Raw genomic sequence first — 18,410 nt, forward strand, 5'->3', positions numbered from 1 at the left:
TGTCAATGTCAGAGAGCCGTGCAACAGGAACAAAAACCCCCTAAGAGCAAGAGATACACACGGAGAGAGAGATACACAAAGAGACACACACCAAGAGACACAGAGACACAGAGAGAGATACACACACAGATGGACAACCCATAAACAGAGAGGGACATCCACATAGAGAGAGATACACACAAAGACACACGCAGAGACACACACAGAGAGACAACCACAGAGAGAGATACACACATAAAGAGAACAAGACCATAGAGAGAGAGAGAGACACACACACACACAGACACACACAGAGAGAAAGACACACACAACCTAGAGAGACACAGAAAGAGAGAGAGACACACGTAGAGAGAGAGACCCACATAGAGAGAGACACATATGGAGACACATAGAGTCACAACACTGAGAGAGACACACACACAGAGACAACCCCACACAGAGAGAGACACCTACACACAGAGAGACACACAAACAGAGAGACACCCACACAGAGAGAGACACACGCAGATAGACAACCACAGAGAGATACACAGAGAGAGACACAAAGAGAGAGAAATACACGTAAAAACACATACACAGAGAGAGACACACACACACAGAGACACACAAACAGAGAGACACCCACACAGAGAGAGACACACGCAGAAAGACAACCACAGAGAGAGAGACCCACATAGAGAGACACGGAGTTGCAGCCAAGGAACTGAATGCGTCCGAGAGTACATCCACCGAGGAGACAGAGCGACGAGATCAGCTCTTGTGCAGGTGCGAGGTAGAATTGATCATGAGATCTAGTGTGGCTTGAGGTGGCTTTCATCCAGCGGTGGATTTACCATGATTAATGAGATTAGTGAGGTTATAGAAACTTGGACAGAGAGACGATGATGGGAGGGAATTCCATGGTGAAACAGTGCCAGGGAAAAAGCGTAAACAGAAGTGTTGTGACCTGCAGAATGGTGAGTGTATGAGTGAGTTGTTTTGCCCAGCAGTGTGGCGGTTGAACACAGTGTGGATGAGACAGAAGTCTGGTAGACCGAGTCCTCAAAATGGGTAGAGTGAAGCTAATTGTAACAGTAGCCATGGTGAGGATGATTGCATTTGGCCAATGAGATTCAATTGTCATAATTGTATCATAGAAGAGTGATGAAAAAAGACGAGTGACTAGAATGAATCAGTGATTGCTGGATCATCAATCACCCTAACTGCTCTACTCTGAATTAAATCCGGTGCACCCAGGTAGGAATTGGGTGCTCCAACCAAGATATGACAACAAGATTCCGACTGTGGCCATATTTGTGCATTTGTATCGTCGTCCCAGATAGTTTTGAGTCAATTTGGTGGCGACCCCAACACTCTCTCATAAACTCCTGAGTCGCTCTTGCAGTTTCAAAGATTCGTTAGGAGTTAACCAGAACTGTAACACAACGCGGGTTTGTAGAGTTTCTAGAGTTATCTGTTGAAGTGAACACCCACTATACGGGCTCTGACTCAGACACCCTCAGTGCCCACACCGTCTCAAGCACTCGCCGTGCGTTTCCTTGACACTGCGAGTCACATGGTTTGGGTTCTCGTCGTGTAAGCCAGATTATTCTCCCACTAGGCTGCACTCACATCACTCACCTGCCATGTTCTCTTCCAGACCTCTGCATGACATTATGGCATGAAACGAAATTTCGAAATGTAAATTATTATACGAACTATTTTACCAGTATTTTAAATCAAAAGTTCGAGGTTCGTCTCATCATCCGATAGCTATTTGGCTGTATTCCTGTCCGTGACAATCTTTGTGGCGCATTCACACATGAGTGCACGCTGACTCCGATCAAGACCATCTGCTGGACTGCAAAGTGACGGCACAGCTAATGCGGGTCCATGTGCTTGACTCCAAAACTTATTGTGGATCTGATCTGTAAACTTCTTATCGACTTGTTATCTGTAAGATGCGGATGCCGTTCTTCAAGGCGGCTAAGACGCAGAAATGTGGCTCAGTGGGGAGTATAGTTGGTTGTGCGCTTTAACCAAATTGTATTCGTCTAAATACCAGCTTATAGAAGTAATATATTGATTTGACTGTCAAGCGAGATACATTACTATTATAACCAGAGCGAGTGGGGAAGTGCTGCCCTCTACTGTGTGTAGACCAGAGGGAACTTGAATGGATCTTAGAGGTAGCTCTGTGATATCCGCTTGCTCATGCCGTTCTCCAACACAAAGGGTTCCACTGAGTTCCGAATAGATTATTTAACGTGACACCAATTACAACCATAACAATGAAATTTGTATAAAAAGACAAAAAAACACCAAAAGGAGCGCCGGGGCTGATAATCCCAACCGGGTGATGCATCTGATTCATCAATCTCATCTCTATTTATGACAACAATAATAATATTCTTAGTTTTTTCGGTAAAGTCACGTTGAAGAGAAACAACAAAATAACAAAATATATATAAAACAATAAAAAATTCTCACGACGTTTCGACCATAACTCAAACGGTCATCATCAGGTGTGTCGGTTTGCATAAATTTATTTTGAAAACGGCATATTTATTTATATATATAAAAATAACGTTTGCGTCACGCGCAACGATGGCAGTTTGCCAGGACTAGTCCATCTATTTTTTGAAAAGAGGAGGGGGGAGACGAAATTTGTTTTTATGTATGCTGTCTGAAAGGCACTGTAAGCGTGAACAATCAATCAAGAACTGAAATGATTTATCAAATCTTTCCAATGATTGCTAAGATAGAATCCATCTTCTCGGTTGAAATTGTCTCTGTGTTTGTATATGTGGATAGCCTCATGAACGAATCTCTCATGGAAGCCAGATGGCTTACAAAGAACCTCTGTCTTGGAAAAGTCAATGGCATGTGAGCCTACTGAATTAGAACAATGATCTGCTACGGCCGAGGTGTTGGTCCTACCGTGTTTAAGGTCTGCTTTATGTTCACGAATGCGGTCCGAGATATGGCGTTTGGTTTCTCCAATGTAACTACTACCACAGAGGCAACTTAGTTTGTAGACACCAGGGTATTGTATGTCCGGAATCACATCTTTTACAGACGGAACCAGATCATGGATTTTATGTAATGTGTTGAAACGGACCTGGATCTTGTGTTTATTCAAGATTTTGGAGATCTTTTTTGTGATCCCAGCAATGTAGGGTAAAGTGATGGTTTTGAAAGGCTCCTCAAGAGGGTTCTTCTTCATGGTTTGAGTGATAGCTTTGCAGATTGTATAGTCGGAGTAACCATTAGCCCTAAGAGCTTGGTGTACGTGCTTGAGTTCACTGCTTATGTGTTCCTGGTCGGATATGCATTGGGCTCTATGATACAGAGTCTTGATGAGAGAATTCTTCTGTGATGGATGGTGGTGGGAATCCGGTTTCAGATAAGCATCCGTATGGGTAGCTTTCCTGTAGACAGAGTGGCTCATTGAACCATCAGGTCTCTTTTTAATTAGGACATCCAAAAAAGGTATCTTGCCATCTATTTCGACTTCCATGGTAAATCTGATGGCTGGGTGTATGGAATTGATGTGGTCGAAGAATTTGTCTAGAGCAGGCCGGCCATGTGGCCAGATGACAAAAGTGTCATCCACGTACCTCTTCCATAAGGTTGGGCGCAGAGTGGCAGTCTGGATGGCGTCAGTCTCAAATTTCTCCATGAAAATGTTAGCTATAACTGGAGAAAGGGGGGAGCCCATTAATAATAATGTTTAGCATGCACATGGCACCATCTTAAATGCCTCAGCAACTCAATGCGACTAATGTCTCATCCGATCTCAAGTATTCGAACGCACCCCCAGTAGCAGTTGTCCCTTTGCGGCACACCTGGCCTGCAAGCAGGCATTGGTCGTCAAGTAGTGGATGATGCTGCTGCTATGTGTAATCCCAATTGAGTAATTTGCGGGATATATTTTGAATATGGTAAATGTGGATCGTGGCCCTGACACACAATGACCTACTCGTTTTGAATGTAACCACCCGACACAGAGTATCCACTGTAAAGTAGACTGTGCAGTGTTTTAGAGTTACTACTCTGGGGGGGGTGACAGATTCCAATATTTTGGAGGCGATCACAGAATCGGTTCTTGTCTTAGGATTCGATGTCAATGCTGCTTCTTTTGATTCCGATTCCAAACCTTCCAACCCTTCCCCCCCACCCAACAAGATCCAAAACACAGTTCTTATTTTGTTGTACAATATTTATTACTGGATTAAAATAGCATGACAAGTTTATAATTAATTGCTAAAAACGAAATACATACAGAAACAGAATAAACATAACTTGAAAGTTCGAAATATTATGTGGCACCTGAATGTTAATCAAATACTTTGAGATGTTACGTATACAGATGTAGTGACATAGCGCTGGACAGCAGCAACTGCAGGTGGGCACTTAGAGCACACGCCGCTGAGCATATACGTGGGTGTGCCTGCAGGGTGGAGGAACTGGGGCAAGGGTCATGGTAGACCTCATGTGGAAGCCCCTGGAACCCTCTAGAGGGTTGGAGAAGGGAGGTGCGTCTCGGGCGGAGCCACGCCGCGCCGAGGGGAATATAAGCAGTGGAGAGCGAGAGTTCTGGGCTGCTGTTTCTGGGATTGGACTCGTCTCGTTATCACTGTCGTTGTCGCCGCCCTCGTTGCTGCCACCTTCACCCGATCATTGTGCGGCCGGACAGTAGTTGGCTGCCCTGGTCGACGCCGTCAGTGCAATGCAGACAGCGCCATGTCTGGGACGGGTCATGCGACAGCGGGGTCGTGTGTGGGAGAGAGAGGGGGCCTGAGTGGTGGCGTGAGCTCGGCAACAACAATGAAAGGGCAGAGCGGTGCCTCCTGTGACCACCTCGTCTCCGGCTGACTGTGTGTGCGACGCACGCCATCCGCACGCACAGACGACACTACATTTGGTGTCAAAAGTGGGGTATAAAAACCCACCAGTAGTGTCGTCGGGACGAGAACGGCAAGACGGTCGATCCTCCGACAGCACCGGGATCCGGGAATCCGTTTAAGAAACCCTAGGCTGCTGGGCAGCAGATTTGCGGGACAGCTGCTGCGCGAAATTGTGAGGTGGGCGGCTATGCATCGCCGAGGAGAGAACGGCTGGGCGTCGATGGCGGGAGCGGCTACACAAAGAGGCAGGAGCAGCTGCGCTTCAACTGAAAGAGAGCTGCTGGGCGTCGACGGAGAGAGAGCTGCATGTCGACTGAGAGAGAAAGCGGCTGGGTGTTGACTGTGGGAGCGGTTACGCATTGATGGAGAGAAAGCTGCTGGGTGTCAATGGAGAGAGAAGCAGCACGTTGATAGAAAGAGAGCAGCCAAGTGTCGACAGCTAGAGTGCTATGCCTGGTGGCTGGAGCGGAAGAGTGTCGACAGAGAGGGAGACTGCACATCGACGGAGAGAGAGCGACTGCACATCGACGGAGAAAACGGGGGCTGCGCTTCGACCGAGAGAGAGTGGAAGTCGCACGTCGATGGTGAGAGCGGCCGAGATTTCCCATGGTCAAGTGCCGACCAAGCAGCATGGCGGTAAACTGCCATGTGGAGAGGGGTGCGGGCTGATATGAAGCAAGGACCCCAGGGGACGGCACAGAGGAGAGCGGGGAAAATTGAGCAGGAGCTGCCGTCGGAGCAGGAGCAGAGGGTTCTGGACGTAGGACCACGCACATGGTGGGTTCTATTTTGTCATCGGAGGATCTCCCGTGTCCGAGGAAGGACAAGATCAAAGGGCTCGCATAATGCACATGCATAATGTACGTTGACTCATTACTTATCGTTGGCTGTTGCCTGATGAAGTTAGTTGTAATTACTGGTGAAACGTCATATTCAAATTGTAAATGTTGTGGCTTGGCTCTCCAACACATTGGTGTGCTGAATTAGTGACGAAATGGCATGTCCTGTTTACGTGACAACTCTTACTAGTTGGCTGTGTCAGGTGATGGGGGGTTTTAACGACACATTTATATATTTATGCGATCTAACCCAAAATACCTCTTTAATGAATGATATTGGTCGCGAAAGCCGATGTGTTAATCTGCCTATTGAATTCAGTCTATTCGACTAAAAGATAGATAATGAGTTCATTCTTTGTTCAATATTGGTGGTGGCCCAACTTCCCCAGCCTCCCTGCCCCCCCAACTAGTGTGGTGAAATTTGGTCACTTTATCCAGCAGTGGACAGAAAAAACGGCTTTCATTATTCATTTGTTAATGTTATAAACAATAAAAAAGCTAAAAAGCGCGAGTTGACACTCGTCACGATGCCAGCCTGGGAAACGGATGCGTGATGGAGAGAGAGGGGGGAAAACGGTGCATACCTGTGGATTGCTACGCTTTTCAAAATGCGGGTGTCTTCCATGTCTGTAAATGAGCTTTGCTCATCTATTTCCAGTTAGCGATTGCAATACAGCTCCCCCATATCCCACCAGTTGAAGAACCCTCGTCTAAGCTGTACATCAACATCGATATTCGATCAAAGTGATTGCCAGATAAACTTAATCGTCAATTATAATCACGCCCCCAATGCAGAGCACCACGCGCGACGCCGGGTCGAAGCGCGACATGAGAGCGCCCCTGGTCACCTTGACGATGAAGATGGCCTGCTGCGTCATGACCTCGTAAGTGGAGGTGCGCTCACTGTCGACCATCTTGTCGAACTGCGCCCGTTCACTCAGCCTGCGTCTCAGTCAATGGCTCGAGCCGAATTCGAGCAAAGCGCTCATCCCTATCGGCGTTCAATGCCCCGGGTCAGTTGTCAATCTCCCCAATGAGAAGTAACAGATTAAGGTGCAGCCCTGCAGTGTCCTGGAATACGCCACTGATGAAGGAAGTCCCTCCACTGGAGGGAGCTCTTGCAAGCTCCTCCAGAGGGTATGTGGCCTACTGCTCTTGGCGTTAATTGCTCGGCGAGTCAAATTAAGTCTCTATATGTGCAGCGTGTAAAAACTTTATTTGCGTTTGAATGCAGTAACATAATTGGACAAGTCTGAAGACGTATTGTGGTGGGATACAAGACCTGAAGTTTGGGAAACCTTGACTTAGCATTATGTTCTTTGGGTCTTTCGGTAAAGTCACGTAGATAGATTCTTCGTGACTTTACCGAAAGACCCAAAGAATATGAATCCCTCCAGTCACGAAAGCTTTAAGTCAAGATTTGGTGTTATGGATCAAACTAACGAGCCAGAAAACCGAGACAGACAGGCAGTTCAAACTATGGAAACAGTAAACACGAGTCATATTCATATCAAGATATTATTATAAAGTTATATCAAATTACCATCTTCAAATTAATTTCCCAAATTAAACCAACTCGTGCGTCATTGTTATTGTCATCACGCAATCTGTATCTCTGTAACGCATTACAACCTTGAGTGGGGAGCTTCTGTTCTCACTACAGTAACGCTGGTCGCATTAGCCGTGGGGGTATGAAACATATTATAATGATGGCATTACATAATCATAATTGGTAGAGCAGTATTTTATCTGTTATATTTCTGAACTATTACTAGTTTAATATTGCCAATAGTAGTGGTGTCAGAATTAGAGGTGACTGAGTATTGGAGGAGGCAAGGTCTGTGCTGGGGGGTCTCGTTCAGAGCTGGGTGCACGCGGAGCCGCACGTCACCAGCAGTGTTGCCACTACGTAGATTCAAATTCTGGACACCAAATAACGGACTGTGATGGCAAAGGACCGAGTTCAGTTACATCTGGAATTGCCGACAGCACCCACGTCTTGGATTTGAGAAGCAATCGCATAAAAAGTCTCGCCGAGGGGGTGTTTAACCCAGTGGGGTCTCACCCCCCTAATGAGTTGCTGACTCTCACCTGGTTAATTAAAGGACGCCTTATGATCACCAATTTAGACTCATAGACAGCGTCACTCAGCATTGACGTAAGTGTCCACTGTCTAATTCCGTTATCTTGTGTTATAGCGCTACGGCATCATCATTATCATTTATATGAACATCAGTCATCAGCCAGGAGTCGCCATCTACCACGATCCTGCGATGCAACAATCGACCCAGCAGTTGCACGCGATCCGATCCCGCACAGAGACTGCACCGTGTCCAATGATGTTTACAGGTGCCATGATGGTGATGATGACTGTGATTATCAGGATGATGCGGGTGATGATGATGATAACCGCATTAAAACAATGATCAGCCACGGCCGTGGTATTGGTACTACCGTGTTTCAGATCTGCCTTATGTTCACGAACACGGTCCAAGACATGTCGCTTAGTTTCCCCAATGTACAGTAACTACTGCCGCAGACACAGCTTAGTTTATAGACGCCAGAAAGTTCTAGAATGTTCTAGAAGTTAATCCAAGTTTACCCAGCACTGAATCGATCTGGAATGTTCTGGAAAATATGTAAATTTCTAAATATCACTGTCCTGGTCACAAAAGCATAGTCTGTGGGGAAAAATAGCCATGTTTTGTACTTTTAGGCATAAGCAATTACGACATAACACTTACTATACAGGAACAAACATTGTGTTACATAGTGTTATTGGTGGTGAAGCATGGTAAAGCAACGCCGTCTGGAGGCCTTATCGAGCAGCTAATCGTCAAATGGATCTAATTCATAATAATCACTACCATTATCATGATAACTGCTACCGTGGTGAAAAATTGCAAGAGTGAACAGGTTGAGTGGCTTCTCTCTCTACGCGAGTTGACGCAAAAAGTGCACCCGACTGCTTTGGGCTTTGTCGATAAAACTTCCTCTGGGAACGCTCTTCAGATGGTTGTCATTCAAATCCAGTTGAGTGAGCTGGGTGAGTTTGTCAAACACCCTGGCGGGTAGCGCCTGCAGCTGGTTCGGGGCCATCCATTTAGTACGTACGCAAAAATCTGTTAAAACTTGACCCCTCCCCCCCTCCCTGTATGCACGCGTACTTTTTACCTCCCCCCACCCCACCTACGTACATACGCTTGACGAACCCCCCACCCCGAATCCTAAAGAACGGCCGATATTTAATCCACGCAGAAACGATGAAGGATTCATAATATTCGTGTTTAAGCAAACAGATAGTCCACCACCGGACTATCTAACTCATGTGAAGGCCAATGTAGACAAATTATTATCGAGGCTTCACCCCCCCCCCCCCGTTTCCTATGCATACGTACATTTTCAGTAGACCCCTCATACACAAGCGTACGCATTTGAGTTAATCCCCCCTTCCCCCTCCATGCGTACGTACTAAATGGATGGCCCCTTCCCTCTCAAACGCAAGATGTGTAATTGCACCAACACGTGCCTGTATTACGTTCATGTATATACTTGAACCATTATTATCAAGTAGGCTCTGGTCCTCTAAGTCCCGAATCGAGCCATCCACCGTGTACACATACCTATCGTCCTATCGATTTGACTTAATCGCAGTGCAAAGAAATGGAATCTGTCATGAACAACCTGCTCCACCATCACTTGGACGCATGATTTGTCAATGATCGTCAGCTTGGGATCCTTCAAATGCGATCAGTAGTTACCTGTTTGCTTCTGCTGTAACTCATATTCTGAGCTTAACCCTTGAACATTGTTGTCTATGATCATAGCCCTTGACACGGCTGAAGCGTGTGATCGCATCTGGTATCGCGCACGACTTACCACGCTACCATCATTTGGCTTCCACTCTGCTCAGCGAGATTGGATTCGTAGGTTTCTGATTGGTCAAAACATTCGGTAGTTGATGCCAGCCAATCGGATGCTTTCACCATGAACGCTGGCATTCCACAATGATCTATTTTGTATTCAACATATTTAAGTCTGTTAATCTATGCCGATTATCTTTCTCACAGGACACGATCTACTCCATTGCAAATGACAGCGCACTGCATTGATCCTACTCAGGTATATCACAGAGCTGAAAGGGTCACGTGGGCGCCCAAGGCGCAGATACTTCACCATCAAGCACTACTGCCCTAAGTGCGATTTCTGATTGGAGTGACCGACACCTTATCATGGTCAACTTAACAATAAAACAATTAACAATAAAACAATATCAGGTAAAGCTGGAAATTCCACAGTTATTCCCATATGTAACCATTGCATTGTTAACCACAGTATTACCTTTAACCTTTGCACAACAATTACATATGACGTGTCGATACAGTACTCATCGCAGGGAGGGGTGTTACTTGGTTGATATCTCTGTAGAGATCCACGGAGCAGTTTCCAATCCGAATCAAGGACTACATTCGCTTAATCAGGTACATAACTCATGGAGGTGGAGGAAGGATGTGATGAACAGTTATTTATGTCGTTCAATTTCAAATCAGACTCGATCACTGGCATTGAGCGACGGGTACTCACTATATGACAACTGCTACTAACGTCGATACTATCGCGATGCTGACATTGGTGGTGGTGGTGACGATTGCTGTTTAAAGCAGATGTTACATTTAAACATTTGGTTTGCTTGGGTGTTAAACGTGGAAGTCACAAACGTATACTACTTAAATTTAAAAGCTCTTCCATCTCATGGACAAGCAGCACAAACTATGTAATACTCGAATTTGAAGATAGGGTTTCTGTACGTCAACCAGCTGTCGGCTCCACCCCTGGGGTGTTTGACTGTTTAGTGGATCGGGAGGAGCTGTGTTGGAGCGATACCCATAACCAAATCATACATAATGCGCCATATTAAATATCCCAGAAGCTAAGCAAACTTGAGTCTGGATAGTGCTTGGATGGGTGACCACGGTGCATGCCAGGTTGTTAGAGGCTGTTGCGGGGGCCACGTGGTAGGAAGCAGGGACCAGTTCTGCAACAGCCATTTGCTGTACTGTCCTGCTATCTTCCCGTGTCTGTGCTCTCTGCCTTCACTAAACCATACTAAACAGAGTGGTGAAGTGTGGACCATTAAACCAGTATGACCTCCATGGCGAGGGGCTGTCCTCATGCAGCAGTGGATAGTGAAAGGGCTGTACATGTACAATGCGATTACAATAGATGTCACAGTATTGTAAATTCTTAGGCGTAGTGCACGTGCTTCAGCACTGATGACTACGGCAATAATTGCCTCAGAGTGCGAGTAGAGGCTAGATGTCTGTGATACGCGTCCTGGGAACGCTCTTCAGCTGGTTGATGTTCAAATTCAGCTCCTTCAGATTCACCAGGTGGTCAAACACCCCCTCGGGTAGAGCCGTCAGCTGGTTGTCACCAACGTTCAGAAGAGTCAGTGGCGTCAGACTGTCAAATACCCCAACGGGGAGGGCTGTGAGTTCATCACTGAGCACGAATCGCGGATGAGCCCCCTCCACCCCTTTCCGTAGAGCAGCCCCTACAAGAAAGCGTCGCTCTTCACACGGCAGTGGAGTTCAACACTGGTCCCTGGGTCGCGTAAGTGGCATCGTGTTCACCTCACATCTCGGCACTTCGCTCCATGCCGTGCGCACTGTCTGTGCGGTGCAGGACAGCGATCCGAAGGTGTTCACAGTTCGCCTCGCATTCCCTCTGGGACATTTTTATTCATTCAGTGGAATTACCGCATTCTGTCTTCAGGATGGATGATGGTACAATATGTGTGGCCATTCCTATGTGAGGAGATTGCTGCATTGTTATTGTACTTTTTGATTTAAAGCTTTCGTGACTGCAGTAATTCATATCCTTAGCTTCAACGTGACTTTACCGAAAGAGCTAATAATATGTTATTGTACTTGTTGAGTTTAAAGGGCTGTGGTTGTTGTCAATGTTGTGTTTTTATGGCTTTGTTATTTTGTTGTTGTTTATGTTTTATTATTTATGATCTATGGTTTGCATTTCACGTCGTCGCTTTTGAGTTGTGATTGATGTTTCGTTGTAGTGGTGTTTGTTGTGTACTTGGTGTTGTTATAGGGGGTTGCTATGTTTGTGTTGTGGTTATGTTGTTTACATTGTGTTTGTCTTTGGTTTGGGTGGCTGCTCTTGTTATGTAGTTGTTTTACGTGTTTGTTGGTCTTTTTTGTCTGTGTGGTTGTGTTATTGTGTGGTGCGTCATTGTTTTTTATGTGGTTGATCTTGTTGTCTTGTAGATGTTGTTTAGTTGTTATTTTTATGGTTGTCTTGCAGTTGTATTATTGTTTTGGTGTGTGATCGTTGTTATGTTGTTATAGCTTCGTTGTGTGTTGTTTTGTTCATGCTGTTGTGTTGTTGCCATCCATCACAGAAGAATTCTCTCATCAAGACTCTGTATCATAGAGCCCAATGCATATCCGACCAGGAACACATAAGCAGTGAACTCAAGTACGTACACCAAGCTCTTAGGGCTAATGGTTACTCCGACTATACAATCCGCAAAGCTATCACTCAAACCATGAAGAAGAACCCTCTTGAGGAGCCTTTCAAAACCATCACTTTACCCTACATTGCTGGGATCACAAAAAAGATCTCCAAAATCTTGAATAAACACAAGATCCAGGTCCGTTTCAACACATTACATAAAATCCGTGATCTGGTTCCGTCTGTAAAAGATGTGATTCCGGACATACAATACCCTGGTGTCTACAAACTAAGTTGCCTCTGTGGTAGTAGTTACATTGGAGAAACCAAACGCCATATCTCGGACCGCATTCGTGAACATAAAGCAGACCTTAAACACGGTAGGACCAACACCTCGGCCGTAGCAGATCATTGTTCTAATTCAGTAGGCTCACATGCCATTGACTTTTCCAAGACGGAGGTTCTTTGTAAGCCATCTGGCTTCCATGAGAGATTCGTTCATGAGGCTATCCACATATACAAACACAGAGACAATTTCAACCGAGAAGATGGATTCTATCTTAGCAATCATTGGAAAGATTTGATAAATCATTTCAGTTCTTGATTGATTGTTCACGCTTACAGTGGCTTTCAGACAGCATACATAAAAACAAATTTCGTCTCCCCCCTCCTCTTTTCAAAAAATAGATGGACTAGTCCTGGCAAACAGCCAATCGTTGCGCGTGACGCAAACGTTATTTTTATATAAATAAATAAATAAATATGCCTTTTCAAAATAAATTTATGCAAACCGACACACCTGATGATGACCGTTTGAGTTATGGTCGAAACGTCGTGAGAATTTTTTATTGTTTTATATATATTTTGTTATTTTGTTGTTTCTCTTCAACGTGACTTTACCGAAAAAACTAACAATATGAATTACTGCAGTCACGAAAGCTTTAAATCAAAATTTGTGTTATTGTTGTTGTGTTGATGTATTGTTATTGTGTTACTGTTTGTTTAGATGTGTTGAGGTACATTATTGAGTGGTTGCTTGGTTGTGTGATCATTAATGTTGTGTTGTTATTGCGCTGTATATTTTTTTGTCGTGTTATTAATATTGTGCTGGGTGGTTGTTTTATGTTGTTTTATGTTATTTATGTTATTTTGCAGCACACGTGAATTTCTGTAAAGGCTCCATATCAGCTCTCAATATTCATACGACTCACTCATTTAATATTCACTGATGCACAAAGTTAGACGCTCACCTCACTGCTCAGTGACACTGGAGTCTAACTTATAGCACAAGATAACACGATGACCACGATGATGGTGACGATGACTGTGAATGTCAATAGCGCGGTAGCTTTACAAACTGAACGCTACTCGTGCCGACCGTCATCTCTATCCCGGTGCCCAGCGACAAAGCAGAGACCGTTACTGGCAGTGCTGGCTCCGTTTGTCAAACACACCCGTTGGAACGCTCTTAAGTTGATTATGGTTCAGACTCAACCGCTTCAGCCGAGTGAGCATGTTGCATCACATTAACATAATCTCCAGATTCTCGAGGCGGTTAAACGCTCCCTTGGGAATTTTCTGGAGCTGGTTGTGAGGGAGATACTGAATAGTAGGTGCAGTTAATATATGGACGTGTTCGAAATTCATATTTTTTCACATTAACATGTAATATCTCATACTCTCAACAACATTTCAAGCAGTACGAGTTATTAGCAGTGTTAGACGACAACCTGTATTCCGTTAACCGTTTTCAGAATCGGTCACCGGTCCTGAACCGTCTACAAACTGCATGACGGTCCAAGTCACCACATAGTACACTTTGTCCTCGTGTCTCAGCGAAGAGGTAAAGGTGCAGCCCTGAAATTCTTAGCTTGCTCACGCCACTGCTGTTTGGCTTCATTTGGGAACGAAGCGGATTAGAGTTCACTACAGCCAGACTGCCAGTCTCCATCAGCATATGTTCTCTTATTTATATACTTAAGGCCTTATTCCATGATTAATAAAAGTTCTGATGGCAATATTTAATATATATTGGTATTTTCCTCCAGTTTATTCCAATTGTTGTGTAAGTGTCAGGTCAACATATGAAGGTTCAATTCGAATTTCTTGCAGTGCCTGCATCACCCAGGGTGCCAGGCATCCGTTAAACATCAGTGTATATCTGGAAAGACCAGCAATGCTTTCTTGGCACGAATGACTGCTTTGCACTACATTCTGTTAATCCTGCAATGCAAGTCGCGCGTGCACAGCTTCATGTGTGATGGCATCTGCGCTCAGGCGAGGAATAGACACGGCGAACATCGGTGCAGTTTGGGATCGGAAAAATCAGTCACGGTCCATAGCAGTTATGATGTAGACAAGGACTGTCACATAATTCTCTTTTAAAATACATTCAATCTCCCTCTCGCACACGTATTGCCTCCCCAATTCTGATGCTTACACGCAGTACTAAGTGTAGTGGGTTCTATTGAGACGCACGCTTGAGTATGGAGGCAACACGTTTTATTCACTAACACAACAGGTAAGTCTGGATAGCGACATAACACTCGCGGGAACACTATATAAATTGCCAGGCCAGCAAACACGTTGCCCGGCTCTAGACGACTTCTCTCACACCCGAAGACCGAGGATCCAAGACTTTGCGGCAGGACCCATATCTCTTCGACAGCACTCCAACGACAGCGACCCTGCCGGCTTCTCTGCCCTGGCTTATAGCCAGATTATTCTCGAGGGCTCTAGTTACCCATCACGTGTCCCTCTCGCCCCCCTTGGGGGGGGGGGGTAGCCCCGTCCACTTCGTCCGGCCACGTGTCCTCCCGGGTTCATCCAAAGGCCAGGTCCTCACACGCTCTCTCTCTCTCACCATTGCCAGGGCTATGCCCCTACAGTAACCCCCGTCACTGGGCACTATGGCTGCCCTTAGTGACGTCTAGTATGTCACTACACGAGTACTCAATTAAGGCTGAGTCGATAGAGGTGAGGTCCATTTCCTGTTTAGATATTCGATACTGATGCTCAGCAATCTAACTAGAATGTACGGGATCCCGGCATAGGAATGCTGAATTTCTATAGCTGTTCACAGTGATATTTGACAGTCTGACACACCAGACTGCCCTGAGTCTAGGTAACAACCAGTTGAGGAGCTCAGAGATGTTAAAAACAGCTCTGCGCACATGCATGATGATCGCAGACTTGTCGATTGAGTGACAACAGTTTGAGGCAGCAGTCTGGGCGTCCAGGCAGCCCTATTCAGGGAGAGCATGACATGGGTGATTCTAATCGACCTGAAAGAGAGACTGCTATTCTGTCTCATGAACTAGCTCGTTGTCTTTTTTATATCACAGTCCTACAATAGACAAGACTGGAGGGGCAGGGCCAAATTAGAGAAAAGACACACACGATCTTCTAGAGTGGGAAGACATCTGTGGAAAGAAGAGATGCCATCAGTCATGACGTAGCGGAAAAAAATAATCTCACTTCCCAACAGTCACTCTGAGAGACCCGTAACTACAGTGAGGGAAAAAAGTATTTGATCCCCTGCTGATTTTGTACGTTTGCCCACTGACAAAGAAATGATCAGTCTATAATTTTTATGGTAGGTTTATTTGAATAGTGAGAGACAGAATAACAAGAAAATCCAGAAAAAACTCATGTCAAAAATGTTATAAATTGATTTGCATTTTAATGAGGGAAATAAGCATTTGGCCCCCTCTCAATCAGAGATTTCTGGCTTCCAGGTGTCTTTTATAAAGGTAACGAGCTGAGATTAGGAGCACACTCTTAAAGGGAGTGCTCCTAATCTCAGCTTGTTGCCTGTATAAAAGACTCCTGTCCACAGAAGCAATCGATCAATCAGATTCCAAAGTCTCCACCATGGCCAAGACCAAAGAGCTCTCCAAGGATGTGAGGGACAAGATTGTAGACCTACACAAGGCTGGAATGGGCTACAAGACCATTGCCAAGCAGCTTGGTGAGAATGTGACAACAGTTGGTGCGATTATTCGCAAATGGAAGAAACACATAAGAACTGTCAATCTCCCTCGGCCTGGGGCTCCATACAAGATCTCACCTCGTGGAGTTGCAATGATCATGAGAACGGTGAGGAATCAGCCCAGAACTACACGGGAGGATCTTGTCAATGATCTCAAAGCAGCTGGGACCATAGTCACCAAGAATACAATTGGTAACACACTACGCCGTGAAGGACTGAAATCTTGCAGCGCCCGCAAGGTCCCCCTGCTCAAGAAAGCACATATTCATGCTCGTCTGAAGTTTGCCAATGAACATCTGAATGATTCAGAGGACAACTGTGTGAAAGTGTTGAGGTCAGATGAGACCAAAATGGAGCTCTTTAGTGTCAACTCAACTTGCCGTGTTTGGAGGAGGAGGAATGCTGACTATGACCCCAAGAACACCATCCCCATTGTCAAACATGGCGGTGGAAACATTATGCTTTGGGGGTGTTTTTCTGCTAAGGGGACAGGACAACTTCACCGCATCAAAGGGATGATGGACGGGGCCTTGTACCGTCAAATCTTGGGTGAGAACCACCTTCCCTCAGCCAGGGCATTGCAAATTGGTCGTGGATGGGTATTCCAGCATGACAATGACCCAAAACACACGGCCAAGGCAACAAAGGAGTGGCTCAAGAAGAAGCACATTAAGGTCCTGAATTGGCCTAGCCAGTCTACAGACCTTAATCCCATAGAAAATCTGTGGAGGGAGCTGAAGGTTCGAGTTGCCAAACGTCAGCCTCAAAACCTTAATGACTTGGAGAATATCTGCAAAGAGGAGTGGGACAAAATCCCTCCTGAGATGTGTGCAAACCTGGTGGCCAACTACAAGAAACGTCTGGCCTCTGTGATTGCCACCAAGTACTAAGTCAGTTTAACACGTAGGCTTTCGCGAAGTACTAAGTCATGTCTTGCAGAGGGGTCAAATACTTATTTCCCTCATTAAAATGCAAATCAATTTATACAATTTTTGACATGCGTTTTTCTGGATTTTTTGTTGTTATTCTGTCGCTCACTGTTCAAATAAACCTACTATTAAAATTATAGACTGATCATTTCTTTGTCAGTGGGTAAAAGTACAAAATCAGCAGGGGATCACATACTTTTTTCCCTCACTGTATCTGTCTCCCTTTATGTGTTTGTAATTGAGGCGCACTGTAAATCACAGTCACGTTTTTCTACCAACCGGATGAGTGCTATTTTAGACGGACAAACCCCAAATACAAGCATTTATAATTGATGTATGACTGTAATTCTAACTTATATACTTTATTTATTTCATATTTATTTAAGGGGTGCCACGGTGGTATGATGTTGCTTACTGTATGTTTGGAGTTTGCATGTTTTCCCCGTGGTCGCGTGGATTTTTTTCTCCGGGTCCTCCGGTTTCCCCTCCACATTTAAAACATGCGTCTAGATTGTTTAGATTACTGCCATGAATTTACACATGATGAGCCACTTCGTTTAGCCCTTTGGGTCCTTGTCTCCTAGGTCCTGTGCAGTGCTTGGGGACCTTCGGGCTTCAACTGTAACCCATGAAGGCTTAGCTAAGGTACTTATATACAATTAGTCAAATGTAAACAATTGTAAGTAAAGGAGGAATATTACATTTGAGTGCAGTGTTTGTCCTTGGCTCTTGTTGGTGGTAACTTCAAAAGTGGGACAAATTGGAAGTTGTCTTCCTGTCTTCGAGAATGTAAATATGTTTTCAGCTGGAGCCAGATAAATCCCAGGGATAGAGAGCTTAATTCTAGATTTGAAGCTTTCGTGACTGCAAGGATTCATTAAAAAAAGAGCTTCTTCTTGTAGTGAGGTCCACTTGCAACCATGACTTCGATGATTTGCTTGTTCATTGTCAAGATGACATAGCGTGTTCTATTGCATTGTTGAAATTCCAAAGGAGCATAATGCAGGAGCCAACCTTAAGTTTGAGCAAGTATGGTGGAAATCCAGAAGGGTTGAGCCAGTTGATGAAATCAATAGGATAGACACTTTCATTATCAACTCTACCTGAGATTTTGTTGACTCTCTTTCACCTGAAATGCGGTTCGTCATCATTGAATTGATCAAATCAAAAGCAATATTTGTAGGAGGAATGGATACCATGGTTTACAACTCATGGAGCATAATTGCAGTTATCCTTCCGGCCATCAAAGATGAAACCAAAGAGATCACCGAGGTTCTCAGATGAAGTAGGT

The sequence above is a fragment of the Petromyzon marinus genome, chromosome 21 (genome assembly GCF_048934315.1).
Source record: "Petromyzon marinus isolate PM22_M1 ecotype Great Lakes invasive population chromosome 21, UKy_Petmar_22M1.pri1.0, whole genome shotgun sequence".
Lineage (NCBI taxonomy): Eukaryota > Metazoa > Chordata > Hyperoartia > Petromyzontiformes > Petromyzontidae > Petromyzon > Petromyzon marinus.